The sequence below is a fragment of the Babylonia areolata genome, chromosome 15 (assembly GCF_041734735.1).
Source record: "Babylonia areolata isolate BAREFJ2019XMU chromosome 15, ASM4173473v1, whole genome shotgun sequence".
NCBI lineage: Eukaryota > Metazoa > Mollusca > Gastropoda > Neogastropoda > Buccinidae > Babylonia > Babylonia areolata.
This window is the reverse complement of record NC_134890.1, coordinates 2,732,648-2,760,264: the sequence shown is the minus strand read 5'-3', so window position 1 is coordinate 2,760,264 and position 27,617 is coordinate 2,732,648. Positions and strand designations below refer to the sequence as shown.

Below are 27,617 nucleotides of genomic sequence, written 5' to 3'. Positions count from 1 at the left end.
GGAGACCAAGCTGTAAGCTTTACAAACACGGGGTCATTCACACAGCAGGCTGCCTACCTGGGGAGAGCCGACTGACGGCTGCCATTGGGCGCTCATCATTCGTTTCCTGTGTCATTCAATCAGATGTCAAGCACGCACACATACACACTCAGAGAAACATGTAACATTTTACGTGTATGACCGTTTCTTTTATTTACCCCGCCATGTAAGCAGCTATACTCCGTTTTCGGGGGTTTGCATGCTGGGTATGTTCTTGTTTCCATAACCTACCGAACGTTGACATGGATTGCAGGATCTTAAACGTTCGTATTTGAGCTTATGCGTGCATATACACACGAAAGGGGTTCAGGCACTGGCAGGTCTGCACATATGTTGACCTGGGAGATGGGAAAAATCTCCACCCTTTCCCCGCCAGGCGCCACCGAGATTCGAACCCGGGACCCTCAGATTGAAAGTCAAACGCTTTAACCATTCGGCTATTGCGATTATACTTGGCAGATTTCAATGGAAAAAAAATCCACTGAATGAGGTATAATACAATCCAGAAGCACACGCAAACAACCCCCCCCCCCCCCCCCCCCCCCCCCACAAAAAAAAATTACGTCGGAATCGCATTCGACCAGGACATTCTCCTGGGACGAGAAGAAGAAGAAGACATCATTGTGACCAGCCATCAATGCAATTATAACCATTCCGTCGCATCAAAGGTCGGCGTCCCTCGGGTTCACTTGACCACAGAGATTCAGTGTCGACAGGAAGCCAAGAAATCAGACATTGTATTGCATCCCTGGTTCACGAATCTCTGCACATTACGGATCAATCACTATGAAGGTATAGTTAGCTTTTTTTTCTTTTTTTATCACTGTCACAATGCCTGATTTTCTCGGTTTCATTTCTCGAAAGTGGTCCTTTTGTTTCCTGTGGGGTTAACGGGCGCAATAGCCAAGTGGTTAAAGCGTTGGACTGTCAGTCTGAGGGTCCCGGGTTCGAATCACGGTGATGACGCCTGGTGGGTAAAGGGTGGAGATTTTTACGATCTCCCAGGTCAACATATGTGCAGACCTGCTAGTGCGTGTATATGCAAGCAGAAGATCAAATACGCACATTAAAGATCCTGTAATCCATGTCAGCGTTCGGTGGGTTATGGAAACAAGAACATACCCAGCATGCACACCCCCGAAAACGGAGCATGGCTGCCTACATGGCGGGGTAAAAACGGCCATACACGTAAAAGCCCACTCGTGTGCATACGAGTGAACGTGGGAATTGCAGCCCACGAACGCAGAAGAAGAAGAAGAAGAAGTTTCCTGTGCGGCTTGCTGTTATCCAAACCACATTCCAGAACCATTCAGTGCCTTTTATGACACGTTCTATGTTGTTGTTTTTTCCAGTCACTGATTCGTGAAACAGTTTTGGTATGAGACAATGAAGAGTGCCACATTGACCGTGTAAGCAAGCCCTTTCGGATGAAAGCTGATGTATAGGTCTGGAGAGCACACGGTTCTTATTCAAAGGATGAAAACAAAGACACAGAAACACGAAGAAGAAGAAGAAGGTTGATTGACTGATTGAATCTTTAATGGGTAAGGAATTAGGCACAGTAAAGGCCTTTTTACAATTCTACCCATTTAACGACACACAAAACATAAAATTAAACAACGACACAAAACATAGAAATGAAGAAATAAAATGAAATAAAATAAAATAATTAGCACGACGAATAAGAATAGTAACTGGAATAGTCCATTAAAGGTAACAAAGAAGAAGAAGAAGAAGAATTTAACTGAAAATTATTTTCTGATTTTGTACATATCACAGTGCCATTGCTGTCTCGCAATTGTCGGATTTTTAGGACTGCTTCCCGCCGCAGACAATCGGAAGTATGACATGCTCGCTTCTGAAAAACACGTGACACAGCCGTCGCTTAAAAATGGTCTTTACATGGAAAGCATAGTTATGCAACGATGGTCTCAACAATTCATTGTTGTCCATGCGAAGCGCGATTGTCAACATCTGTTTGTGGACTGTCTGAATTTTATGTTGGATTATTATGTTATTCTGTATGGTTGCATCGCATCGGGTGTCTCTGCGTGAAAGAAATCGTGGCTGCTTTCCTCAGTCGGAATGGGTTTTCACCCGAGCAACGATCATTGATGTTTGAGAGAGAGAGAGAGGGAGTGAGTGAGAGAGTGAGTGTGAGAGAGAGAGAGAGTGAGAGAGAGAGAGAGAGGAGGGAGGGAGTGAGAGAGGAGAGAGAGTGAGTGAGAGAGAGAGAGTGAGAGAGAGGAGGGAGGGAGTGAGAGAGGAGAGAGAGTGAGTGAGAGAGAGAGAGAGAGTGAGAGAGAGAGAGAGAGGAGGGAGGGAGTGAGAGAGGAGAGAGAGTGAGTGTGTGAGAGAGAGAGAGGAGGGAGGGAGTGAGAGAGGAGAGAGAGTGAGTGTGAGAGAGAGAGGAGGGAGGGAGTGAGAGAGGAGAGAGAGTGAGTGTGTGTGAGAGAGAGAGAGAGAGAGGAGGGAGGGAGTGAGAGAGGAGAGAGAGTGTGAGAGAGAGAGAGAGAGGAGGGAGGGAGTGAGAGAGGAGAGAGAGTGTGTGAGAGAGAGAGAGAGAGGAGGGAGGGAGTGAGAGAGGAGAGAGAGAGAGAGAAAATGCTCTCAGCACGTGTTTTACAACTAGTTTAGTGTGAGCAGCGATCATTGTTAAGAGAGAGGGAGACACACACACACACACACACACACACACACACACAGAGAAAATGCTCTCAGCAGTTTTACAACTATTTTAGTGTGAGCAGCGATCATTGCTAAGAGAGAGAGAGAGAGAGACAGACAGAGACAGAGAGAGAGAACTTACTATTTTCTTTTAAAAAGTTTCTTTAGTCCAAGTCATTTTTGTTTCAACTTGTGTGGGTCATTCAGTCTTGAAAGTTACGAAGAGAGAGAGAGAGAGAGAAGAAAATGCACTCAGCACGTGTTTTCAACTATTTTAGTGTGAGCAGCGATCATTGCTAAGAGAGAGAGAGAGAGAGAGAACTTACTATTTTCTTTTTAAGAATTTCTTTAGTCCAAGTCAATTTTTTTTTGAACTTGTGTGGGTCATTCAGCCTTGAAAGTTACGAACTTAGTTATTAACAACACTTGCATTGACGACAGGGTTGAGAGGTGTGTGTGTGGGGGGGAGGAAGGGATCTGGTGGGGGGAGGGGGAGATGAGGAATGGTGATGTTCTGTTGGAAATGATGCAAGGGTAGGGCAGGGGAAAAAAACAACGGAAAAGGATGGGGTGCGGTTTGCGTGCAAACTAATTACACATGTAGACTGGTGCACGTCCGTGATTCGGTCGCGTGCTCAATAAAATAAGAAGGCGGTGTGAATGCGGTTTGACAGGAGGGGCTGGTTTGTGTATGGGCTGTCTGATTGACGATGTCTAAAAGCCCCTATTAAAACATCGCCCACACTCAGCACACCCCGACAATGGAAGCTGGTTCTCAGTGCAGACGAATCAACAGCCAGCATCCGACTTGCAGCGAGTGCGAAAACTTCTCTCTCTCTCTCTCTCTCGACACCCGACACTGTCCACGTGTAGCACGTGCTCATAGAACGCACGACACGAGCTTCGAAGCCACAAACCTCGCCAACACCTTCGCTGTGTCCTCTCTCCTCTCACGCTGTCAGACACCCCACCCCCACCCCCCACCCCTCCTCCAGGGTAATTTGCATACTTGGGTGGGCGTCGCGACCAATCAGGAGGCAGGATAGGCTATGACGGAGGTCACATGGTCGGATGGGCGCGAGAGTAAAGCAGACGACAGGCCTCGACCCGTCCCTTCACCGTCTGACTGCTGCAGGGAACGGAGACAGAGGCGACCCCCAAGTTCCAGACAGTAGAGAGCTGCCCCTGTCCCAGTCAACTTGCCAAGTTGGTCAGCCAGAGAGGAACCTCGTCCTCCGTTTCTTTCTTTCACGGCTAGATATTGTCTTCTTTTGCCCTGCCGATTAACAAGTAAGTGTGTGTGTGTGTGTGTGTGTGTGTGTGTGTGTGTGTTCAAACTTCTCACTTTTCTCTGGCTTACGAAAGCATCACTGTCTCTTCTTCTTCTCCTTCTTCTCCAGTCCTCTCTGTCTCTGATTCTTCTCTGTTTATCTGTCCCAGCTGTCACGTCTACGATTATAAAGTTAATGCAGTCGATTTTTTCATCCGTTGCAAATGTTGCGCTGTTCCAGTGCGTAGTTTAGTTCAAGAATCATTTCACGTATGGCACAGTCTACGCGTATTAATACTGTTGTACAATAATGTGATAGTAGAAGAAAAAAAGAAAGAAAAGAAAGCACTTTATCAGACTTCATGCACGCAATAGCATTGAAAAACTTTGATTTTTGAATAGATGGTAGAATGAGAGAAAGGCATAAATAAAACCTTGTTGTGGCTATGCCAGTCTTGAACAAAAGCTAATTTGTGTTTGCACATTTCTTCTGTCTTTGCTGCTGTGTGCACATGTCAAATGATCGGTATAAGGACAGGCCTGGTGCTTCCTTTTTGGAAGTGTCTGGGTTTGTTTCAATGCACCTTTTATTTACCTGTGTGCTTGCTGAATCGGTAGCGTAAGCAGCACTGACTTGAAGTTGTGTACCTTGTGAATGGTGAGAGTTACCACTCTTTACTATTTGTTAATCTTATGTTGTGTACTTAGTGATTCATTGGGTTTTTTTCCCGATGCTTCACTTAGTATTTATTTAGTTAGTGATTGATAAAAAAACACCCAACTATTTGTGGATTATAATCATGGAGAATCAACTGCGACATGTTTACACATATTATGTGTGCCAACAGCAGACCTTGATAAGGAAACAAATTAATTACCCCTACTCGGCGTGGTATTTTAGGTACCGGTTTTCATTAATGTTTAGCAACATCGTGTGTGTGTGTGTGTGTGTGTGTGTGTGTGTGAATATTGCATTGTCCCCGAAACCCTTTAAAAAAAATGATGCTATAATGAAATTTCGGTTGGCTCATATGATTAAACAAATTTTAAAAAATCAAATTCATTATTGGCTCAAGCAGCCCAGTTTTTTTGTTTATTTCATAACCGTAATGAGGTTTCCCAAGGTCATTTGGAGCACAACTGTTACGCCAGTCTGGCGGACATTTTAGTTTTGGGGGCAGTTTGGGGGCACTTCACCCTTCGTGCCAGTTTATTTATATTATTTATTCATTTACTTATATACTTTATTTTTCTATCCCACTGATGGTGACAGCTTTGTCACAGCAATAAGCAACTTGTGCAGAAAATGAAAGGTATGCTGAACGTTTGTCTACGAATGTTACATCTTGGTCTTTTAAGAAAAGAATCCGAAAAGTAGCTGGTATCTCCAGCTGCGGGCGCGATAATAATAACAATAATGGTATTTATATAGCGCTGAATCTTGTGCAGAGACAAATCAAAGCGCTTTTGTACCAGTCATTCACACGCATGCATCACTATAAAACTGGAGAAACTGAAGACAAGGAAGAGGCAGGGAAGGGAGGCTATTTTGGGAAGAGGTGAACATCACCAGCTCTTCGAATGTTGTTTCTGCTATTCAGCTCTGGACTTGGTGTTTTGTTGCATTTCTATTTCATTCACAACACCATGCCGAAACGGGGCCCCGAATCTTGATCACTGATAAACACTACATCAGAAGTCCAACGTATAACTGACTCTGCCATGGTGCCCTCTCTTTCTTCTTCTTCTCCTTCTTCTGCCACTTCTTTCTCTTCTGTCAGCATACCGATCACCATGAATCGTATATCTAACGCGGTCTCCATTGCCTCAAAGACAGTTCAACAGTGAGTTTTAAAGTGTAAACATTGCTAGTTTCAACACAAGAGGAGATTTCACTTCCGTGTCCGGAGCCTAAACTCTCTACCACCAATGGCCCAAATTATGTGTTGACCATGTCATGTCGAAAATATCCCTCGGAATTCCCCCTTTTTTTAATACTGTTTTCCTCGACAGGGTTTCTCTTCTTCTTTTTCTAAAAAAATTCTTTATTTAGAGGTTCATGGTTATCAAACTTTTAAGTACTTTGTGCTTTGGAAGGTAGTAGACCGGGTTACTGTATTTGGCATTCGCTGTGCCTCAAGGCCTGACTAAGCGCGTTGGGTTACGCTGCTGGTCAGGCATCTGCTTGGCAGATGTGGTGTAGCGTATATGGATTTGTCCGAACGCAGTGACGCCTCCTTGAGCTACTGAAAATGTGCCAGAATTGCTTGGCTCCAGCGATGAAACGTCGCTTTTTCGCTTTCTGCTTTCAGCGTGTCCGTGATATACATTCCACAAAAAGTTAAACGCCACCTCATAACAGTAGGCATTCTTTCATAAAACTGTATGAAAAAAATTAGGAGATTTGAATTATGCAGACTGCGTAAATCATGATCTTCCACTGGTCTCACAGAATTCACAGATGGCTGTTTCAAGCACACGTGCAACATGAACAACTTCAAACAATACGTTTAAATCGATGCTTCTATCCGGAAATATCTGTCCATTGACGCAACATCTAGACTTGTCGTTTCTCTCATTCTCTCTCGCCTTGACTACTGTAACTCTCTCTATTGTCTGGTTTGCCTGCTTCATCCATTCAGTCCCTTCAGCGCATACAAAACTCTGCTGCCCGAATCGTCCTGAGAAAGAAATGATCTGAGCACATCACTCATATTTTGCAACACCTCCACTGGCTTCCTGTCTAACACAGAATAAAGTACAAGATCAGCACTCTATGTTATAGATGTATTCACAAATCAGCCCCTTCCTATCTCTGTGGCTGCCTTCACCTTTACACTCCATCTCGCTCACTACGATCGACTTCGGAAATACTCTGCTTACGCATACCCAGATTCATACTCTCGACTGTTGGCCGCCGTTCTTTCTCTGTCTCTGGACCTTGCAATTGGAATGAACTTCCTCTTTCGCTTCGTCATGTCTCCACACTCAGCTCTTTCAAGTCTGGCCTTAAAACCCACCTCTTCCCAAAATAGCCTCCCTTCCCTGCCTCTTCCTTGTCTTCAGTTTCTCCAGTTTTAGAGTTATGCATGCGTGTGAATGACTGGTGCGAAAGCGTTTTGATTTGTCTATGCACAAGATTCAGCGCGATATCAATTATTATTATTATTGTTCAACGATAGCTCTTGTTTTCGATCTAAAAATAAAATGGAAATGCACGTACAAGAAAGCACCTGGTCATGACTGAAGCTCATTTCACTGTCTACATTCACTGCTGTTTGCAGGAAATTCAACATCATGCCTCCATGATGAAAACTGTACAAAACGTACCACGTGGTGTGGTGCTTAACTGTTTGCGAACTCTGTAGGATGAGAGTTCGACACTGATCACCGGAGCGCTTGCTTTTTTTTTTTTTTTTTTTTTTTTTAACATGCTGTCATTTCGCTGAGTGACATGTTTCTGAATCCTGGTTGGAATTTTAGCTCACACGAAAATCGATCAGTCTGAAAGTAATCTCTTCGGTTTGGAAAGTGTCTTTTCCGTTTGTTTTCTGTTGTTGTTTCCTTTTCCCCCAGTTTGTTTTGTATTTCTTTCCCTTTTTTTTTTTTTTTTTTTTAGCGAAGGCTTCGGGATCTATGCGTTACTGAGCGAGACAGTCCCTTGTGTTACTGGAGGAATAGCTGTCCCCATCCATGCTGTGAGACTTCAGAATGATGCACGGACAAGGGTGTGTTACTCCGCTCGCCAGCAGCGTAACCCAACGCGCTTAGTCAGGCCTTGAGAAAAAAATTAAAAAATGAAATAAAATAACAAAAATAATAAATAAATTAATAAATAAAATAAAAAAAATGATAGATCAATATTTTTACATTTATATGTTTTACATTTATTTGCTTATTTGTCATCATTGTTGTTTGTGTGCATAGAGTTGACTTCATCAAGATTTTACGCCTTATAAATATTATTAGTAGTAGTAGTAGTAGTATTTTTTTTATGTCCCTGGCAAAATGGTTAGTACGAAATCAGCTTTGATATGCAAATCGATATATACAGAGAAGGGAGAAAAGTTAAGAGCACCGGGTTATGGTAACAGTCTCTTCTAGGCGAGAGCAGTCCGAATAAGACACAAAGTGCTTTGAATAAATTCAAATTCAAATTCAAAAACACTTTATTAATTAATCCACATGGAAATTAACGTGTGAAATCACAGGCTCGTTGTAGACACCAACATAAAAATGAACACATGTACCATACAATACACTAAAACAAGTGGAAGTACATGTACATGCACACGGTCCAAAGAATGGCAAACGGATTACGTAATGCAAATGCAAAAAAGTAATGCACATCCATGGTCCACAAACTGTTCATTGGATGATGCAGTGGAAAGAAACATGTGCAAAGTCGTTGTGCAAAGACAGGATGACTGACGATGTAATGCAAAAAGTATTTGCACGTTTTTGGTCTGAGGAATGACCGAAGGCTGCCACAAGAGACATCAAAACACGGAGAAGTATTTGGGAAAAAAAGGCTTGTATTATCTAATCTATATACCAGTGGAACATTTTACAATGCAGATCGGCACTATTCGTCCAACACAAAAAGAAATTATTAAAACAAAACAGAACAAAACGATTTAGCCTTGTCACGGACTTGCTCTGAGGAGAGAGACGAGAACGAACGAGCACTCATTCAAGTAGGTTCGTCTTTTCGCACACACACGAACACACACACACACACACACACACACACACGGTTTCTACCGATATGTTTTTGCTGACTACTTTACAGAAGAATTCTTCAAATGATAACCCACGTAGCATATTGGAAAATGATTATAATATTGACACATTTATAACAATAGCACCAATCACAGGTGCTGCTAAAGTTGTGTTGCCTTTATCATACAGGACAGATAAATGAAAACGTTTAGTTTTGGAGAGGTGTGAAAGAACTGTCTGAGAAAAGAAAAGGTTCTTAGCACTTCATATAGACGGGGGGATATGAACATAAAGATTCGACACAAAACGATACGAGGGCATCTCCGCCTTTCGACCTTAAGTTGTTCCACGGGCAAAATGACACAGATAAAAACGGGCAAACGGGAAAAGAATAGACCATTTAGCTGTTGTGTGTCGTTCACTTCTTTGTGCAACAGAGAGAGGGTCGTGTTTTCCTAAAAAAATAAAAATAAAAAAAAGAAGAAGAAAAAAAAAAGAAAGAAAAGAAAAGAAAGCCAGCATTTATTGCACCAGTTTTCTGTTTGTCGCAACTGGCTTTAACATCAATGACACCCAGAGACACGGCTGATGGAGATGAGTGGGGAGGGGGGGGAGAGGAGGGGGCGGGGAATGCGGACAACACTGACAGAACGAGGACAGCTCCGTTAAACAGCGTAGAGTTTAGCAGACGTGATGCAGCACGTATGGATCATTCCGCACGCTTTTATTTACACCTCATTGAGACTGGCAGTGACGGGTTCGTTGACTGAACGGTCATAGCGCTTGATTCTCGCCCGGGTGTCCTGACTTAATCCCTAGTGTCGGGGCGCCTGATGGGCTAGGGCCAGACACTACAGTCAAATGACACCTTTTTCTTCTCTCCAACTATATCTCTCTCTTTTTTTGTCTATTAGGTGTATCATCACTTGTGGATCACAAAAAAGTGTTCTTAGATTTCTGTGAATACCCGTTGCTATGGAAACAAATCAAAATGGTCGCCAAACAATGTATCAAAGAAATCGGGTTTGTGGTGCATGCAAACATTTTTTGTTGTGTGGACTTGATACACAATGACATTATGTTCATTTTGACGTGAGATTGTGTTGATTCTTCAATTATTGTACTTTTTATGAATTTTTGAAATTTTGGGTATTGTGAAATCCTCAAAATTTACAATGGGTAAAAAGATTGGAACTGCCATGAATTAAAACTCAGAGAATATTTTCATACATACTCATGACAAAACTTCAATAACATGTTATAAAACAGTCATGCAAAGTCTCTTGGTTGTAGATTTACTCATCATTGAGCAAGTCCAAGGTATGTTGTCAAGGCCAGAAACGTGAGACTTGCGTCGAAATTGAACAAAATAAACACTTCCTTGATTCAGCAAGCAATCTTTATTGGCAATTTTTTTTCATTGTTAAAGACATTTTTACAGTGGAAAAACTTATGCATATGATAGAAGAGATGTTCAAGAATCAAAATCCATGAAAAACCCAAATCATGAAAAATCATCATTTTGGTCTCTTTTGCACTGCCGTGTCCCCCCTTTTAAGGGTGGAGATTTTTCTCCATCTCCCAGGTCAACATACGTGCAGACCTTTTAGTGCCTGAACCCTCGTCGTTTGTAAACGCACAAAGTAGATCAAAACACGCACGTTAAAGATCCTGTAATCCATGTCAGCGTTCGGTGGGTTATGGAAACAAGAACATACCCAGTATGCACATCCCCGAAAACGGGGGGGAAAAAGCTGCCTACGTGGGGTAAAAAACGGTCATAAACGTAAAAACCCACTGGTACATACTGGTAAAACGTGGTAGTTGCAGCCCACGAATGCAGGAGAGATTGGAACTAGAACTGTAGAGTTCCGCTTTTGAAATGGCATTGTCCAATTTAAGGGTCATGTTCTGCTGCAAGAGGTGGATTAAAACATGGGATTGTCTCGTTGTTCTGAAAGACAGCAGGGATGCAAACACCTGTAACTACATCACGGTCTAATTTCTTTTTCTTTTTTTTTTTTTTTAAATAACATTTCAGGAAGTCTGAATTCTATTACATTGACGTAGGCCTCCTGGAATCTGTCGGACGTCTATAAGATGGACATTTTCTTGCCGTACTTAGTCTTCAGAGTTTGTGATGGTGTGTCAGTGTTTTTAAATGACTTAGTGTATTTGTGTAAATGTGTGTAGTAATGTCGTTTACATAAATGTATTTGCATACCACATACGGTCTAATTTCTTTGTCGTTCTGAACAGTCTCATGTCCAAGAAATGTAAAACTTGTTTCGTTTCATGAAGATAAACTGCGCCAAAACGCTTCGAAAACAAAATATCAACAACAAAAAACAAACAAAAACAAAAAAAAATCGTGAAATTGCTCCAGCACGTTCGCAGTACACAATTCATTTGACTGCCGAATTCTCTGTGGAGGGGAGGCGGGGGGAGGGGGTACGGGGGGTGGGGTGGGGGTTGATTTGAGCACAAGATACGGCGATATCCACATACACGATTCACAGCAATTTGTAACAACAATCGCTGATGTCTTGCATCTCTTTGGTGGGTACCTTGATGTGGGTTATTGTTTCTGTGGCATGTCTGACGGCGCCTCCACCCGATGCCCCACAATTCCAATGTTAGCTGTTTTCTTTTCTTTTTCTTTTCTTTTTTTTTCTTAATAGCCACCTCCCTACGTTCAATCCGTCATCCATTCTCCACACTCATTGTGTGTGTGTGTGTGTGTGTGTGTGTGTGTGTGAGTGTGTGTGTGTGTGTGTGTGTGTGTGTGTGTGTGTGTGTGTGAGTGTGTGTGTGAGTGTGTGTGTGTGTGTGAGTGTGTGTGTGTGTGTGTGTGTGTGTGTGTGTGTGAGTGTGTGTGTGTGTGTGTGTGTGTGTGTGTGTGTGTGTGTGTGTGTGTGTGTGTGTGTGTGTTCGTTCTTTAGTTTAACGTCATTTCACTGTAAGTGATATTAGACGAGGGTAGGAAAAAAATCGAGTGGGAGAAGGGGGGGGGGGGGGGGGGAATTACTGTGTACGCATGCGATTATGTGAAAGTGTGTGTGTGAGTGTGTATGTGTGAGTGAGTGTGTGTGTGTGTTCGTTCTTTGGTTTAACATCATTTCACTGTAAGTGATATTAGACGAGGGTGGGAAAAAATTGAGGAGGGGAAAGAAATTACTGTCTACGCATGCGAGTAAGTGAAAGTGTGTGAGTGCGCGCGCGCGCACGCGCGCGTGTGTGTGTTACATATAGAAAACTAACCAATGAGAGGGAAAAAACACAGGATTCAAAACTGCGAAGTTCTCAATGCTGTTTACCGGTGGCAACGATGGCTATATTTGTTTGGCTGATCATGTTAGCAAAATACTCCCCCTTTTTATGTATACTTGGAGTGGGAAAAAAAAGAACAATGCATTGTACAGGAAAACGAAATGGGAGAGACAGAAACAGAGAGAGAGAGAGAGAGATTATGCAATGGGAAGAAAATGTCAAAGAAAATTAAATTTGAAATGAAAAGGGAAACAAAGCAAAACACACACACACACACACACACACACACACACACACACACACAGAGAACAAAAACACCAGTCGATGCTTTCAGCAATAATATGGAAACAAATGCAAGTGGAAGAGAGAATTACAAGAAGGGAAAGACAAGCAGACAATTTATCGATTACCTGTATTCTACACACACACACACACACACACACACACACACACACACAGGGTATATATTTATGAAGCCAAGATACATTGATTGAGACGGGGCTTTGTTACCAGCACAGGCTATACTTATCTTCTCCCTCCACCACCCCCCACCCCCCAACCTACCTCCTAATATAGGAGGGGAAATTAAAAAGGAAAGCGTGACGTCAGCAAGAGAAGACAACTCAGGTAAGCAAAGCGGATCAAGTCCCGTCACTGCGGCTGGTTGACCTCACAGATGCTGGTCAGGTTTCTGTCTGAAGTAACCAAGAGTTGTCTCTCCTTTGTCAACAAATGTCAGCTTGGTTACTGAATACTGACCAATCTCCTCTCGGAGAGAGAGAAAGAGGGGGGGGGGGGGGGGGGAGTGTGTGTGTGTGTGGGGAGGAGGGGGGAGGGTCTGGGGGGTATAAAGGAATCAGACTCTGCCATGGGAAGACTGCGAAGGAAATGAAACCATTCATACACAAATATAGTTTGCGAAAATGAAATGAACACTTCGCTCAACTCCTTCGTTCCCCCTACATTCCCCCCCCCCCCCCCTCTCTCTCTCTCTCTGTCCTCTTCACTCTCTCTTCACACACACTCTCACTCTCTCTCTCTTTTCACTGTATCTGTGTATATATATATATATATATATATATATATCCTTCACTGTCTCTGTCTCTCTCTCTCTCTGTCTCTCTGTCTCTCTCTCTCTCTCTCTCTCTCTCTCTCTCTCTCTCTCTCTCTCTCTCTCTCCTCCAATGTGTTTCTGTACCTCTGTACTCTCCCTCTTTGTTTCTCTATATCTGTCTCTGTCTGTCTCTCTGTCCTCTTCTGTCTCTCTCTCTCTCCTCTTCACTGTCTCTGTCTCCCCTGTCTGTCCTCTCATGGTCCTCTTCTGTCTCTCTCTCTCTCTCTTCCTGTCTTCTTGTCTCTCTCTCTTCACTTCTCTCCTCTTCACTGTCTCTGTCTCTCTCTCTTCACTCTCTCCTCTTCACTGTCTCTGTCTCTCTCTCTTCACTCTCTCCTCTTCACTGTCTCTGTACCTCTGTGCTCTCACTCTTTGTTATCTCTCTCTGTCTCTCTCTGTCGTCTGTCTCTCTACTACTCTCACTGTCTACTCTACCTCTGTGCTCTCTCACGACTCCTCTCCACTGTCTCTACCTCTGTCTCTCTCTCTCTCTCTGTCTCTCTCTCTCCTCTCTCTCTCTCTCTCTCTCTCTCTCTCTCTCAGCATCCTCCACAAGGGGCAACGGCCTGTAAAGAATACACTGTCCATCACCACTGCCTCTTACCCTGTTGCTATGGATAGAACGCAAGTGTCACTGCACGATCGAGTTTCAAAGACTACTTATAACAGTATTTATTTATATTCCTCGCGTATGTATGTACTTTGACATTCGTGAGTGTGTTAATGTAACCTTTTGGAAACATACGTTGCCAGTGTAAGTTGGAAGAGAGAGAGAGAGAGTGAGAACAACGGATTGTTGGGAGGATTTTTGATACTTTTTATCAAAAGTGAATATTGCTTGTTTGTCTTTGAGCTTTTTCTTGTTTTCTCTTTGAAACCGTGTGTGGTTATGCGGGTATGGATTCCATGTGGAGTGATGGTCTAGAGGTAACGCGTCCGCCTAGGAAGTGAGATTATCTGAGCGCGCTGGTTCGAATCACGGCTCAGCCGCCGATATTTTCTCCCCTTCCACTACACCTTGAGTAGTGGTCTGGACGCTAGTCATTTGGATGAGACGATAAACCGAGGTCCCGTGTGCATGCACTTAGCGCACGTAAACGAACCCACGGCAACAAAAGGGTTGTTCCTGGCAAAATTCTGTAGAAAAATCCACTTCGATAAGAAAAACAAATAAAACTGCACGCAGGAAAAAAAAATACAAAAAATGGGTGGCGCTGTAGTGTAGCGACGCGTTCTCCCTGAGGAGAGCAGCCCGAATTTCACACAGAGAAATCTGTTGCGATAAAAAGAAATACAAATACATTTGCGACAGCGGAAATGGCCATTCTTCCAGAAAAAAAACAAAAACAGTGACTAAAAAAAAAAGAAAAGAAATAAATTAAAATAAATAATACTTGCGTGTTTAACCTGTACCTATGCCCCAGTCTCTCCTGCAAAGTCATACACTTGGTCAGATGCATCACTGTTCTTGTGTGTGTGAGCTTGCGCGTGCGCGCTCGCGCGCGTGTGTGTGTGTGTTCGCGTGCATGCATGCACAGAGTAATGGCGGTATAGTGTATGGACAGGATCTGTGGATTTTTTTTTCTGCTCGATTTACTGTTCCTTTTGGGGTCTAGCGAATAACCCGTTTTGCATTTCGAGAAACTATACCATTAAAGTCTACAATGTATTTTGCTATGTTTTCCTCCTATCTCTTCAGGACTGACTGAAGTCAAATCAAATCAATTTTACAGCCCAGGAAGGTGAGAGAGAGAGAGGGGGGGGGAGGGGGGGGAGAGCGGAGAGATAGAAAGCGGGTTTGAAGGAGAGGGCGGAGAAAGGGAAGAGGGTAGTGGAGGGAGAGGGGATGATGTAGAAAGGTAAGAGCATGATGAAGAGAGAGAGGGAAGAGTGTGATGGAGAGAGAGAAGGAAGAGTGTGATGGAGAGAGAGAGAAGGAAGAGTGTGATGGAGAGAGAGAAGGAAGAGTGTGATGGAGAGAGAGAAGGAAGAGTGTGATGGAGAGAGAGAGGAAGAGTGTGATGGAGAGAGAGAAGGAAGAGTGTGATGGAGAGAGAGAGAAGGAAGAGTGTGATGGAGAGAGAGAGAAGGAAGAGTGTGATGGAGAGAGAGAAGGAAGAGTGTGATGGAGAGAGAGAGTAGGAAGAGTGTGATGGAGAGAGAGAGTGATGGAGAGAGAGAAGGAAGAGTGTGATGGAGAGAGAGAGGGAAGAGTGTGATGGAGAGAGAGAGAGGAAGAGTGTGATGGAGAGAGAGAAGGAAGAGTGTGATGGAGAGAGAGAGAGGAAGAGTGTGATGGAGAGAGAGAAGGAAGAGTGTGATGGAGAGAGAGAGAGGGAAGAGTGTGATGGAGAGAGAGAAGGAAGAGTGTGATGGAGAGAGAGAGGGAAGAGTGTGATGAGAGAGAGAGAAGGAAGAGTGTGATGGAGAGAGAGAAGGAAGAGTGTGATGGAGAGAGAGAAGGAAGAGTGTGATGGAGAGAGAGAGAAGGAAGAGTGTGATGAGAGAGAGAGAAGGAAGAGTGTGATGGAGAGAGAGAAGAAGGGAAGAGTGTGATGGAGAGAGAGAGAAGAAGGGAAGAGACAGATGACGGGGGAAGAAGAACCTGAAGCAAACATGCACTTGGTAATCCTTGATGGGGTTTCGAGAAAACGATAAGAGAGTCGTCCAATAATGGAAAGGTTTCGAACGGGACAGGTCGTTTAACCGCTATGCCGTTTAATGCCACATATCTTCCCAGGTCTTCTCTCTCTGTCGCCATCAGCGCCCACTTCAAACCTTTTTTTGGTTGCTGGAAAACTTGCTTCTTTGCCTGTAATGCATCAGAAGGTGTAGGGGTTGCGAAACGGGACTGAAGACCCAATGCATGCTAAGGAGAAAGAAAAAATGTTCGAAAGGATCACATTCGGTTGTGGAAGGGTCAGCTTGTGCCGTCGCTCTTCCTATGACTCTCGCCTTCCCCGGATACCTCACGAGAGAGAACCAAGACCCATGGACAAAGATCTATTTCTTTCCAAAGCTCCAAAGACGTGGAACAGACTCCCTGACAACCCCCGACACTCGGATTCACTCGCGTATTTTAAATCTGGCTTCAAAACTGACCTCTTCTCCAAGTTTCGTTGTGGTGTGGGAAGAGGCGGGAATGTGAATAGAACAGTAGTCAAAGAGTCAATGACTGGCCAGCGACTAACGTGACCACTGGCCCGTGTTCCTGCACTGATTAACCTTGACCGCAGCCGGCGAACCTTGACTGATTGGATGTATAGGTCATACCACGCCGCCTTGATCGCTATTTCTGATCGAAACGTATTGTTTTTTGTTCAGTCGACTGCAAAGATCGTAGTTGGACTCTTTGAACCAGTACTCAAATGTATAGACTTTTAAAGGGGGAAAAAATCAAGCTCTTCACACACACACACACACGCGCGCGCGCGCGCTCGCGCGCACACACACACACACATACATACACACACACACACACGCACGCACGCACGCACGCACGCACGCACGCTCCACTCACCCACACACACACGCGCACGCACACACGCACGCACATACACAAATACACACACACACACACACACACACACACACACACACACACGCACGCACACACAAACACACACACACATATTATATATATATATATATATATATAAAACCTTCAAAGTAAATTAAATTTCCCACATAAACACCGTGGACATTTTAACGCGAGCCTTAAGGGTTGATTGGATGAATATGATTACTTCTATGTGATAGTGAGTATACCGAAACCCCAGCCGTTATTAAAAAAAATATAGATCTTCAGTTTCTATAAAGAAAAGGGAATACACGTCAATGACAAGCCCTGGGTAATCTGTTAGCCTTGAAACCTTACGCTGACTGGGGCGAGAGTTTACAAAATTGTCATGAATGCTAGAAAGCGAGCAAGTGTAAGCCGCTTTCTTCACTGTCCACTAGACCTTGCGTATTGATCTGGACACTAGTTATTCAGACGAAACGATAAACCTAGGGACCTGTGCGTAGAATGCAGTTAGTGCACTCAAAAGAGCCCATGGCAACACAAGGGTTGTTCGTGGCAAAAAACAAACAAACAAAAAACAACAACAACAAACAAACAACAACAACAACAGAACCTGGAAAAATCCGCTTTGATAGGAAAACAGATCCATTGCAGGCTGGAAATAGGGAGGTGCACTATACTGTAGAGAAGCACTCTATTAACGGTGGCTGCCAGTTTCACAGAGATGTAATCTGTTGTGACAGAAAACTGCAATACAACAACGTTAGAAAAAACAAACAAAAAAAAACTTACCCCCGAAAACGGAGTATGGCTGCCTATATGGCGGGGTAAAAACGGTCATACACGTAAAAGCCCACTCGTGTACATACGAGTAAACGTGGGAGTTGCAGCCCACGAACGAAGAAGAAGAGGAGGAGAAAAAGCTTAAGCTATATAAGATATATATGATAGAATAATAGAATATAATACAATAGAATATAAACTACAAATGCGGTTGAAAATATGACACCCAGAGAAAAACAAATAATTAACTGAATGTATCTCTCACAACCACCATCAAGGTAAGACACCATGTGGGCTGAGAACAAATTGGTTTAAACTAAGTGTAACAGAAACACGACTTTGTGGGGGGGCTTTGTCAAACTAAAATGTGACAATCATATTCCGACTACGCACGGGGCACTGCCGCCTGCGAGACCACATGTACCGAATTAAGCTGTCACACACTCCTGACTGCCCGTGTAAGACATGCCCACAAACCCCGGAGCACATCCTGCAGTCCTGCCCCCTGTATCAAGATGCACGGACGCAGCAGTAGCCCTATGGAGCCACACTGGCAGAAAAGCTCTGGGGCACCAAAGAAGATCTCATCAAGACCACCACCTTCATTTCCAGCATAGAGCTGCAAGTCTGAGACCATGATCACGGGGAACGCAGAAGAAGAAGAAGAAACAAAAATGAAACGAATTAAAACTTTTCGCGGAAGGGAGCGCAAAAAATAAAACGGGGAAAATTTAAAAGTATGAAACGACCCGTGTAGCAATAGCGTAGTAAATCATGGCATTTGGGGGTAAATTGGAGACAGTAATGCTGCTACTTTAGAAAATTACTATTACTACCATTATTTGTTTTTGTATTTCTTTTTTAATCACAACAGATTTCTCTGTGTCAAATTCGGGCTGCTCTCCCCAGGGAGAGCGCGTCGCTACACTACAGCGCCACCCTTTTTTTTTGTAGTTTTCCTGCGTGCAGTTTTATTTGTTTTTCCTATTGAAGTGGATTTTTCTACAGAATTTTGCCAGGAACAACCCTTTTGTTGCCGTGGGTTCTTTTACGTGCGCTAAGTGCATGCTGCACACTGAGCCGTGATTGGAACCAGCGCGCTCAGAATCTTTCGCTTCCAAGGCGGACGCGTTACCTCTAGGCCATCACACCATTATGTTATTATTATTATTTTCACTGTTACTACAATTATTATTACTACTACTACTACTACTACTACTACTAATTGTTTCAACAGATAATGAAAACGAGTTGTTTCTTGATGTTATGGGCAGCGTCACACACAGTGACATCTCACCTGCAAACAGCATCCCCAAATGTGCACCAATGCTTTGCTATAGGGCGTTGAAAACTTGCAAACATTGGCCCCCCTTTCGAGAGCAAGGTTTCGGTTGCGCCCCTTTTCTCTGCATTCAAATTTTGTATTACGTGTAGCTGACACATTTTGTACTTTCCAAAGTCAATTCAGGTCTAGATTGGAAGCTGCTAGGCAAATCTCGCTCTCTGCCATAAATGAAGCCAAACCGTAGCTTTATTAGGCTTTTATTTTGAATAAACCTTCACCGACGTCACAGTGTCAGACTCTGGTGAGAAACTGGCTTGATTCAAATCGCCCGCCATTTATAGTCCGGTTCAGGCTTTAAGAGCAAAATATAAGGTGCGGAAATAAAAAGGAGGAAATAAAAAAAAAGGTTGGGCTAAGGAAACAACACTGAATACAGTTTTTCGCGCGCGCACTCCGCCCCCCCCCCCCTGCTCCCCCCCCCCACCCCTCCCAGCCTTCCCCCTCCTCCCCCTCTCCCTCCCCACATACACACTCAAAGCGGGCAACAATCAAACATTGATTTGGCTTTGTTTTGAAACAAAATTATAGAAACGGATGAAATATTCGATCACAACTTTCCTTTCTTTTTGGCAAGGCATTTTGTTTATGAAGACAGAATAGATAAGATCAAGCAATGTGTCAAGCAGTTGAAGTAAACGCTATAAAAATCGACATGTGTTTCGCTAGCAATGCATTCACATCATGTTCTTGAAAGTGGTTCTTATCTATGAAACCATAGGGCGTGAAAGAAGAGGTTGTTTAAAACTCCGTTGTAATGCACAAGAATGTCTCAGACTCCACGATCATATTATCGTGCTAAAATGTGGATAGTAAATGCCGTTTGTTATGAACTATATACTCTTTTCACTACTGTGTATCATTTTGCTTATGTTTCTTACGCATGGCGATATTTATGTACAATGTCGTCGACTCATTACTGGTTGACAACCACACACTGCTTGTCGATTATCTGAACTTTGCACGTTTGACTTGTTAATAATTCTCGATATATGTATTTTCACACTATCGAAAGATATGAAAAAGAAACTAACAAAAAAACCCACAAAAAACAAACAAAAAAACTACAATAGAAAATTACTATTACTGCCATTTATTATTACTGCTGCTGTTGCTACTACTAGGACTTCATCTACTATGTGAAAATATGCTATTACTACTATTATCATCTCTTTTTTTTTTGTATTATTGGTAGTAGTAGTACTACTACTATAATAGAAAATAGCTATCACTGCCATTATAGTATTACTACTACTACTACTACTACTACTACTTCTTCCACTACTACTACAACAGCTACTACCACAACAACTATGTTTCACTGAATGTTGTAGAAAAAAAAATCAAAGCGCTTTCACGTCACTCGTTTACACGCTGCGATGACTGTGTGGGAGCGATAGAAGTCACAGCTTAAAACTAAGTGCAGACAGAAAGCTAGAATTGGTTTCCGGGAAGGTGGCGGGGAAGGAGGGAGGAGAGGGGGGGGGGGGGGAGCTCTCTGAGAGAGAAGTGGGTTTTGATGCCACACTTGAAAAATCCGAGCGCTGCGCAGAGATTTGGCGAATCGGAAAAGGGAGATCAGATTAATCGGTTTGAAGTGCGAGTTGAAGACACTTGCTGAGTTTTTTTTTAGTCGGCTGGTCCACTGATTAAGGCATCCATCGGGAAAGAAAAAGTCAACCGACGAAGGCACCGAATAGTACCAAGGATTCCTTGCTTCAAACGGCGCCGAAGTGTGATTGAAGTTAGTTTGTGGATCCCGACTACTGCATGAATTAACCTCCACCTCCTCCTCCTTCTTCTCCACCTCCTCTTCCTCTTCCTCCTTCTCCTCCTCCTCCACCTCCTTGTCTTCCTTCTCCTCCTCCTCCTCTTCCTTCTCTTCTCCTCCTCCTCCTCCTCTTCCTTATCCTCCTCCTCCACCTCCTCTTCTCTTCTCCTCCTCCTCCTCCTCCTCCTCCTCCTCCACCACCTCCTCCTCCTCCTCTCCTCCTCCTTCTCTCCTTCACCTCTTCCTCCTCCACCTCCTCCTTCTTCTTCTCCTCCTCCTCTCCACCACCACCTCCTCTTCCTTCTCTCCTCATCCTCCTCCACCTCCTCTTCCTCTTCCCTCTCTCCTCCTCCTCCTCCTCCTTCTTCGTCGTCTTCTTCTCTGTGAAGAGTCATTGGAGTGCTGCAGAGAACTGTTCACCAGATTCCTCTAGGTCTGTGGCTTGCGTGTCAAAGCAAACGGTTTTGAACTGACAGTGGTGATTGTGAAACGTCTGTGAGGAATCGGAGTGCAGAGTCTGTTTCAGCTTGAGTGCCACCAGTTTGTGGAACTGTGCAAGACGGGTTTTTTTTCTGTTGCTGTCTCCGCTCGCTCGCTATCTCTGTGTGTGTGTGTCTCTCTCTCCTTACCCCTCTCTCTGTCTGTGGATATCTGCCTGTCTGTCTCTCTATGTCTCTCTCAGTCTCTGTCTCTTTGTGTCCCTCACTGTTTCTTTCGACCCCCATGCCCTATGTGTGGGGCGCAGACAGAAGACGAAATTCATTTTCTTTTTGTGTGTAACGCCTACAGTGATATCCGTAAAAAATGTGAAGTGTTTAAAGAAAGTGTTTCAGTTGGAAGGGACATCATCCATCTCCTTTTGTCAGATAATGCAAAAATAATTCGGTCACTTGCTAAATTTATCGCCCTTGCTTGGCACTTCCGTAGGAAGAATTGCTCTGACTTGTAAATGCATACACAACAAAAGAATTGCAGTCTCGAAAGTTAAAAAAAATAATCATACTTAAGCTTTAACTGTCGTAGCGTTTAGGTTGGATGGTCGACTCAAAGAAGACGACATTTGTATCGTTTTCTAATATGCACGGAGAAAGTGCAAATTAACTGAATATGTATAGGTTTACTTTTCTTTTTTCATACTTTTCTTTTCGGTTGAGCACGCCGTGAGTTTGTCGAGCGTGGGTAAAGACGTTTTCGACATAAGTTTTTTTAGTCTTTCAACAGACCTTGTGATTTTCTTTGCAGGGTTGTTGCTGCGACTTTGATACATATATTCATGCTGTTTGGTTTGTTTTTATGTTGTTAAACGATTATTCTGATGTGTCCCATGTCAATAGGACTGTAATGTCAATGGCATTAAAACATCTCTTTCTCTCTCTGTGTGTCTGTCTCTCTCTCTGTCTATGTCTCTCTCGCTCTGTCTCTCTCTGTCCCTCTGTGTGTCTCTCTCTGTCTTTGTCTATCTCTCTGTCTTTGTCTCTGTCTCTCCCTCTCTCTGTCTCTCTGTGTGCCTCCCTCTCTGTCTCTCCCTCTGTGTCTTTCTCTCTGTTTCTCTCTCTCTCTCTCTCTCTCTCTCTCTCTCTCTCTCTCTCTCTCTCTCTCTCATGTCGTTTTTTCCTGCCTGAGACCAGTCCATGTGTCTGTGATTTTCCCCCGAAAATGTTTTTCTTCACTTCCTGTTTTTTCATCATGTAGACATACCTTAACGCTTCTTTTGGATAGTTTTTGGCGGCCAGATAATGAGTCACCCTTCGGCATTTGTTTTTAGCTATATTTACCTATGTATGTTTATATTTGAATTACGAAGTCATTATTCAAGCACACCATTCCGTATTGGTGCCCTTGTCACTTTAATCATCTGACCGGCTCACTGAATGACCAATGTCAGGAACAAATTCTGGGTAAAGGGTTTGCGTTTTGTCGTGGCTTTGAAAAGTGTTGTTGAGCTAACTGACGGCGTGCGCGCCCGCGCATGTGTGTGTTTGTGTGTGTGTGAATGTGTATATGTACATATGTGAGTGTGTAAATATGTCTGTGTGTAAAATTGATTTCCAGTCCTCAGTCTACAAACGATTAGCAATAAAAACAAAACCGAAACAAAACAAAAAGGACAAAAAGCAAACCAATAACAGGGAACCCAAAACTGAAAATACACAGGACTGCGAATAAATCACATACTGGCCAAGCCATTTGACAACTCTAGTCGAAGACAAACCGCCGAATATATTACAAAACAAAAGTCTTCTTCTGCTCCCAGTCCCCTCCCCCTCCTAAAGAAAGCGATGTACTCGAGGATGCCATGACTATCACTGAGTGTCTACTAATAACGCAGATGTACATGAAGCCCGATATTGATGTTGAGGCCGCAGGGAATGAGGTCAGCATTCCATCTTAACGTCCCAAACCGCACACGCCAAAGTCACGATGTTGGAACTTGAAGTTTGGAAACTGCTTTACTTGAAATGTGCTACACAACAAGATACATGAGAAGCTGAGACGAAGTGTCTGCAAAACTGACCCCAGGAATAATGATGGTGGTGATAAAGACGATGATGAAGATTTTTTTTTAAAAAAAAAAAATGAAACAAAAATTATTGCGACAACCACTGGGTATCGGTGTAAGTCCACGTGTTTTAACATTGTCCGTAAATTTTCCTTCACACCAAACATACACATCCGTACACATCCACCCTCCCAACCCCTCACACACACACACACACACGCACGCACACGCACCCACACGCCCACTGACACACACACACACACACAAACACGCGAACACGCACACACTTCACTCCAATCTCTCTCTTTTTTTTCTCTCTCTCTCTGTCTCTCTCTCCCCACAGAAAAACCAAACCTTTCTCTCTCTCCCTCTCTCTCTCTCTCCTTCTCACTCTGTCTCTCTCTCTCTCTCTCTGTGTCTCTGTCTATCTCTCTCTCTCTCTCTCTCTCTCTCTCTCTCTCTCTCTCTCCACAGAAAAACCAAACCTCTCTCTCTCTCTCTCTCTCTCTCTCTCTCTCTCTCTGTCTCTGTCTATCTCTCTGTCTCTGTCCACAGAAAAACCAAATCTCTCTTTCTCCCTCTCTCTCTTCTTCTCACACTGTCTCTCTCTCTCTGTCTCTCTCTCTCTCTTTTCTCTGTCTGTCTGTCTCTCCTTCTCTCTCTCTCTCTCTCTCCACAGAAAAACCAAACCTCTCTTTCTCTCTCTCCCTCTTTCGTTCGTTCGTTCTCTCCCTCTGTCTCTCCTTCTCACTCTGTCTCTGTCTCTCCTCTCTGTGTCTCTGTCTCTGTCTCTCTTCTCTCTGTCTCTGTCTGTCTGTCTGTCTCTCTCTCTCTCTCTCTCTCTCTCTCTCTCTCTCTCTCTCTCTCTTGCGTGCATAAGCTGGTGCGTATGTGTGTGTGGGTGTGAGAGAGAGAGAGAGAAGGAAGGAAGGAATTTTTGTTTAATGTCCCGTCACACATGTCGGTGATTGAAGACATTTTGTAAAAGTATTTATGAATACATCTGAGTATTATCGGTTAGAAGGGGTGGGAGATGTGGATGAATGGAGGCTTGGGGGAAACTGGGCAAATGAGGGTAAAAATGTGGGTGAAATTTGAAAGAAAAATAAAACAACCAAACAAAAAAAAACAAAAAAAAGAGAAAGAGAGAGAGTTATATTCCATGTTACTTTTTGTATTTCGTGTTTAACTCTTGTTGTTGTTGTTACTGTCTAGTGTCATACCGATTTTTTTCCCCCCTTTTTCATCTTTGTGCGTGCGCGCGCGCGCGCGCGCGCGTGTGTGTGTGTGTGAGGGAGGGCATGGTGTAAAGAAGCTTTCAGCTTATCCAGTTTACCCTCAATAAATTTTTTGTTCATTGCTCTCTCTCTCTCTCTGTCTCTCTCTCTCTCTCTGTCTCTGTCTCTCTCTCTCTCTCTCTGACTCTCCACAGAAAAAAAAAAAAACCTCTTTTTTCTATGAGAAAACGTCAACTTCCGGATCGAGCTGGTGGGCTCCCTCATGGACAGAATGGGAAGAGATGAGAACAATTACCCATAATTTAATCCTCGCCCTCGCTTCCTTTCTTTGCTGTCGTCTCCATCCCATTATCCTTTCTCTCTTTTGTTGATTTCTTCTCTGCTTGTTTGTAATCGTCACCGGTGACCTTGTCATAGGAAAGGTCTAGATGCATTTCATTTTGTTTCAACCAAAAACACTCGCGCGCGCGCGCGTGCACACATAAGCAGAGAGAGAAAGAAACGCGCGCACCTACACACACTTACGCTCACGAGCGCGACACACACACACACACACACACACACACACACACACACACACACACACACACACACACACACACACACACACACTGTTAGTGTTTGGGTGCGAACCGCCAGTCGAATTGTTTGAGATCAATCATAATTCTTGTTCATTTTGTTGTCGTCTGTATGTGTGTGTAACTGAAACCTGGTTGAATGACACAGGAAACGAATGATGTTTGTAAAGCGCTTTGAGCTTGGTCTCTTGACCGAGAATAGGTGCTATATAAGTACTCATATCATATCATCATCGTTGTGCTTTGCATTCAGTCTGACAATGTCGAACCCCTCACGTGGAAAAAAAAAGAATAGAATCTTATACAGAGAGAGAGAGAGAGAGAGAAGGGTGGGGGGGTCGTTGCACAGAAAGAGTCGTTGCACACACACACACACACACACACACACACACGCGCGCGCGTGCACACACACACACACACACACACACACACACACACACACACACACACACACACACACAGAAAGAGAGGGTGGGTCGTTGAACATCGCACACACTCGCGCGCGCACACACACACACACACACACACACTACCGCCCTCCTCTCCCCCACCCCCTCACACACACAGTCGTTACAAGAAAACGGATACGGAAATTCCATAAGACAGTAACAGATGCTGTTTATTGTGAACCCCGAGGTGGGGGGAAGGGGAGGGGCACAAAGGAAAGAAGTTGATATGACGTCATTGGGATTGGATTGATTTATCCTACGCATGAAACAATTGGAACTATAGTATATCTATCTATCTTCTCTCTCTCTCTCTCTCTCTCTCTCTCTCTCTCTCTATATATATATATATATATATATATATAGTGTGACTCTCTCTCTCTCTCTCTCTCTCTCTCTCTCTCTCTATATATATATATATATATATATATATATATATATATAATCATATATATGTATATATATATAGAGAGAGAGAGAGAGAGAGTCACACTATATATATATATATATATATATAGTGTGTGTGTGGAGTGATGGCCTGGAGGTAACGCGTCCGCCTTGGAAGCGAGAGAATCTGAGCGCACTGGTTCCAATCACGGCTCAGCCGCCGATAATTTCTCCCCCTCCACTAGACCTTGAGTGGTGGTCTGGACGCTAGTCATTCGGATGAGACGATAAACCGAGGTCCCGTGTGCAGCATGCACTTAACGCACGTAAAAGAACCCACGGGAGCAAAAGTGTTGTTCCTGGCAAAATTCTGTAGAAAAAATCCACTTCGATAGGAAAAACAAATAAAACTGCATGCAGGAAAAAATACACACAAAAAAAAGAAAAAAAGGTAGCGCTGTAGTGTAGCGACGCGCTCTCCCTGGGGAGAGCAGCCCAAATTTCACACACAGGAATCTGTTGTGATAAAAAGAAATACAAATATATACAAATACATATAATATATATAATGAAATATCGATTTCCTCCAATTTGTCCTGAAAATGCATTGCACGAGTCAACTCAGGGTTGGTTTTGTTTATTTTTCCCAGGCCATGGGAAAGGCTAGCTTCCACACCTGTACCCCAGATCAAGTGAAAGAAAAATGGAAAGAGAAAGATACGAACCTGTAAATGCTTAGAACTCGACCCTTGGGCTGTCAGAAATTCCAGTCTACATTGATGGAGTCTCCTGTCGGACCGACGGATGAGTAGGCAGGCAGGCTTATCTGTCGGTGTGAGTACTCATATGGGAGAAGAGGCCGATTCTGGATGCGCAGCACTTCCCACAGGGGTTGCCTGACCAGCACAGGTGACTTTTTCTTTTTAGTGAAGAGGAGTTGTGCAGTCCCTTCCCCACTCTCTCGCCTACCGACGCTCACAGTCCTACAGGTGCAGATGAGCGCGTCGCCATACTACAGCGCCACCCATTTTTTTGTATTTTTTTCTGTGTGCAGTTTTGTTTGTTTTTCCTATTGAAATGGATTTTTCTACAGAATTTTGCCAGGAACAACCCTTTTGTTGCCGTGGGTTCTTTTACGTGCGCTAAGTGCATGCTGCACACGGGACCTCGGTTTATCGTCTCATCCGAATGACTAGCGTCCAGACCACCACTCAAGGTCTAGTGGAGGGGGAGAAAATTTCGGGGGCTGTGCCGTGATTCGAACCAGCGCGCACAGATTCTCTCGCTTCCTAGGCGGACGCGTTACGTCTAGGCCATCACTCCATCTACCACGTGTAGAACGGCCTCGCACAGGTGCAGGTTTTTTCCTTCGGAGTTCCGTCTCTTAGGAGGACTTCCAGCCAAGGAGAAGAGCTCCCCCTGCTTTTTGGTCATCCTCTTCCGCCTTCACAGCCGTTGGGAAAGGTTTCCTCCTCCACCTGGTCCGTCGTTGGGAGACTTCACATGCGACAGGTAGTACTGGGTTACATGGTACCGGTAGCAAGGGCTATGCCCGTGACATGACCCTATATCACTATCCATTCAAACATCACGTCCGTGACAGTTGTAAGTGACGACGATGATGAAAATTATGAAAATATGACGACGATGAGCGCACAAGCGCGCGCATGCGGTCCCCCAGAAGAAAAAACAAGAACGCAAGGAATCTGCTCTTCCAGTTTTAAGCTGAAACTAAAACGCACGAAAAATGTCGGTAATTGACTACTTCCGTTCCGTAAATTGTGTCATGGGAGGAGATGATTTCTGTTATCTCTTGTGACACAAATTTTCATGATATGGCCGGAACGAATTTCGGAATGTCGTAAACACTGTTCGGCGTCATATGTTTCGTTTCCGATTCTACTTATTTAAGCATTTTTAACTTCTCGTTTTCTCTTATATTTTAAAGCACAAGCTGTTTTCTTGAA

At 43.8% G+C, this 27,617-nt stretch overlaps 1 protein-coding gene across 1 annotated transcript in view; it reads left to right on the top strand.

Moving 5' to 3' along the window:
- Positions 1–3,811: 3,811 nt before the first annotated feature.
- LOC143290140 (uncharacterized) overlaps positions 3,812–27,617 on the top strand; it is a 76,399-nt gene continuing 52,593 nt past the window's right edge. The window contains exon 1 of the mRNA XM_076599436.1: positions 3,812–3,996. The gene's annotated coding sequence lies outside the window, so the exon portion shown is untranslated. The remainder of the gene's footprint in view (positions 3,997–27,617) is intronic.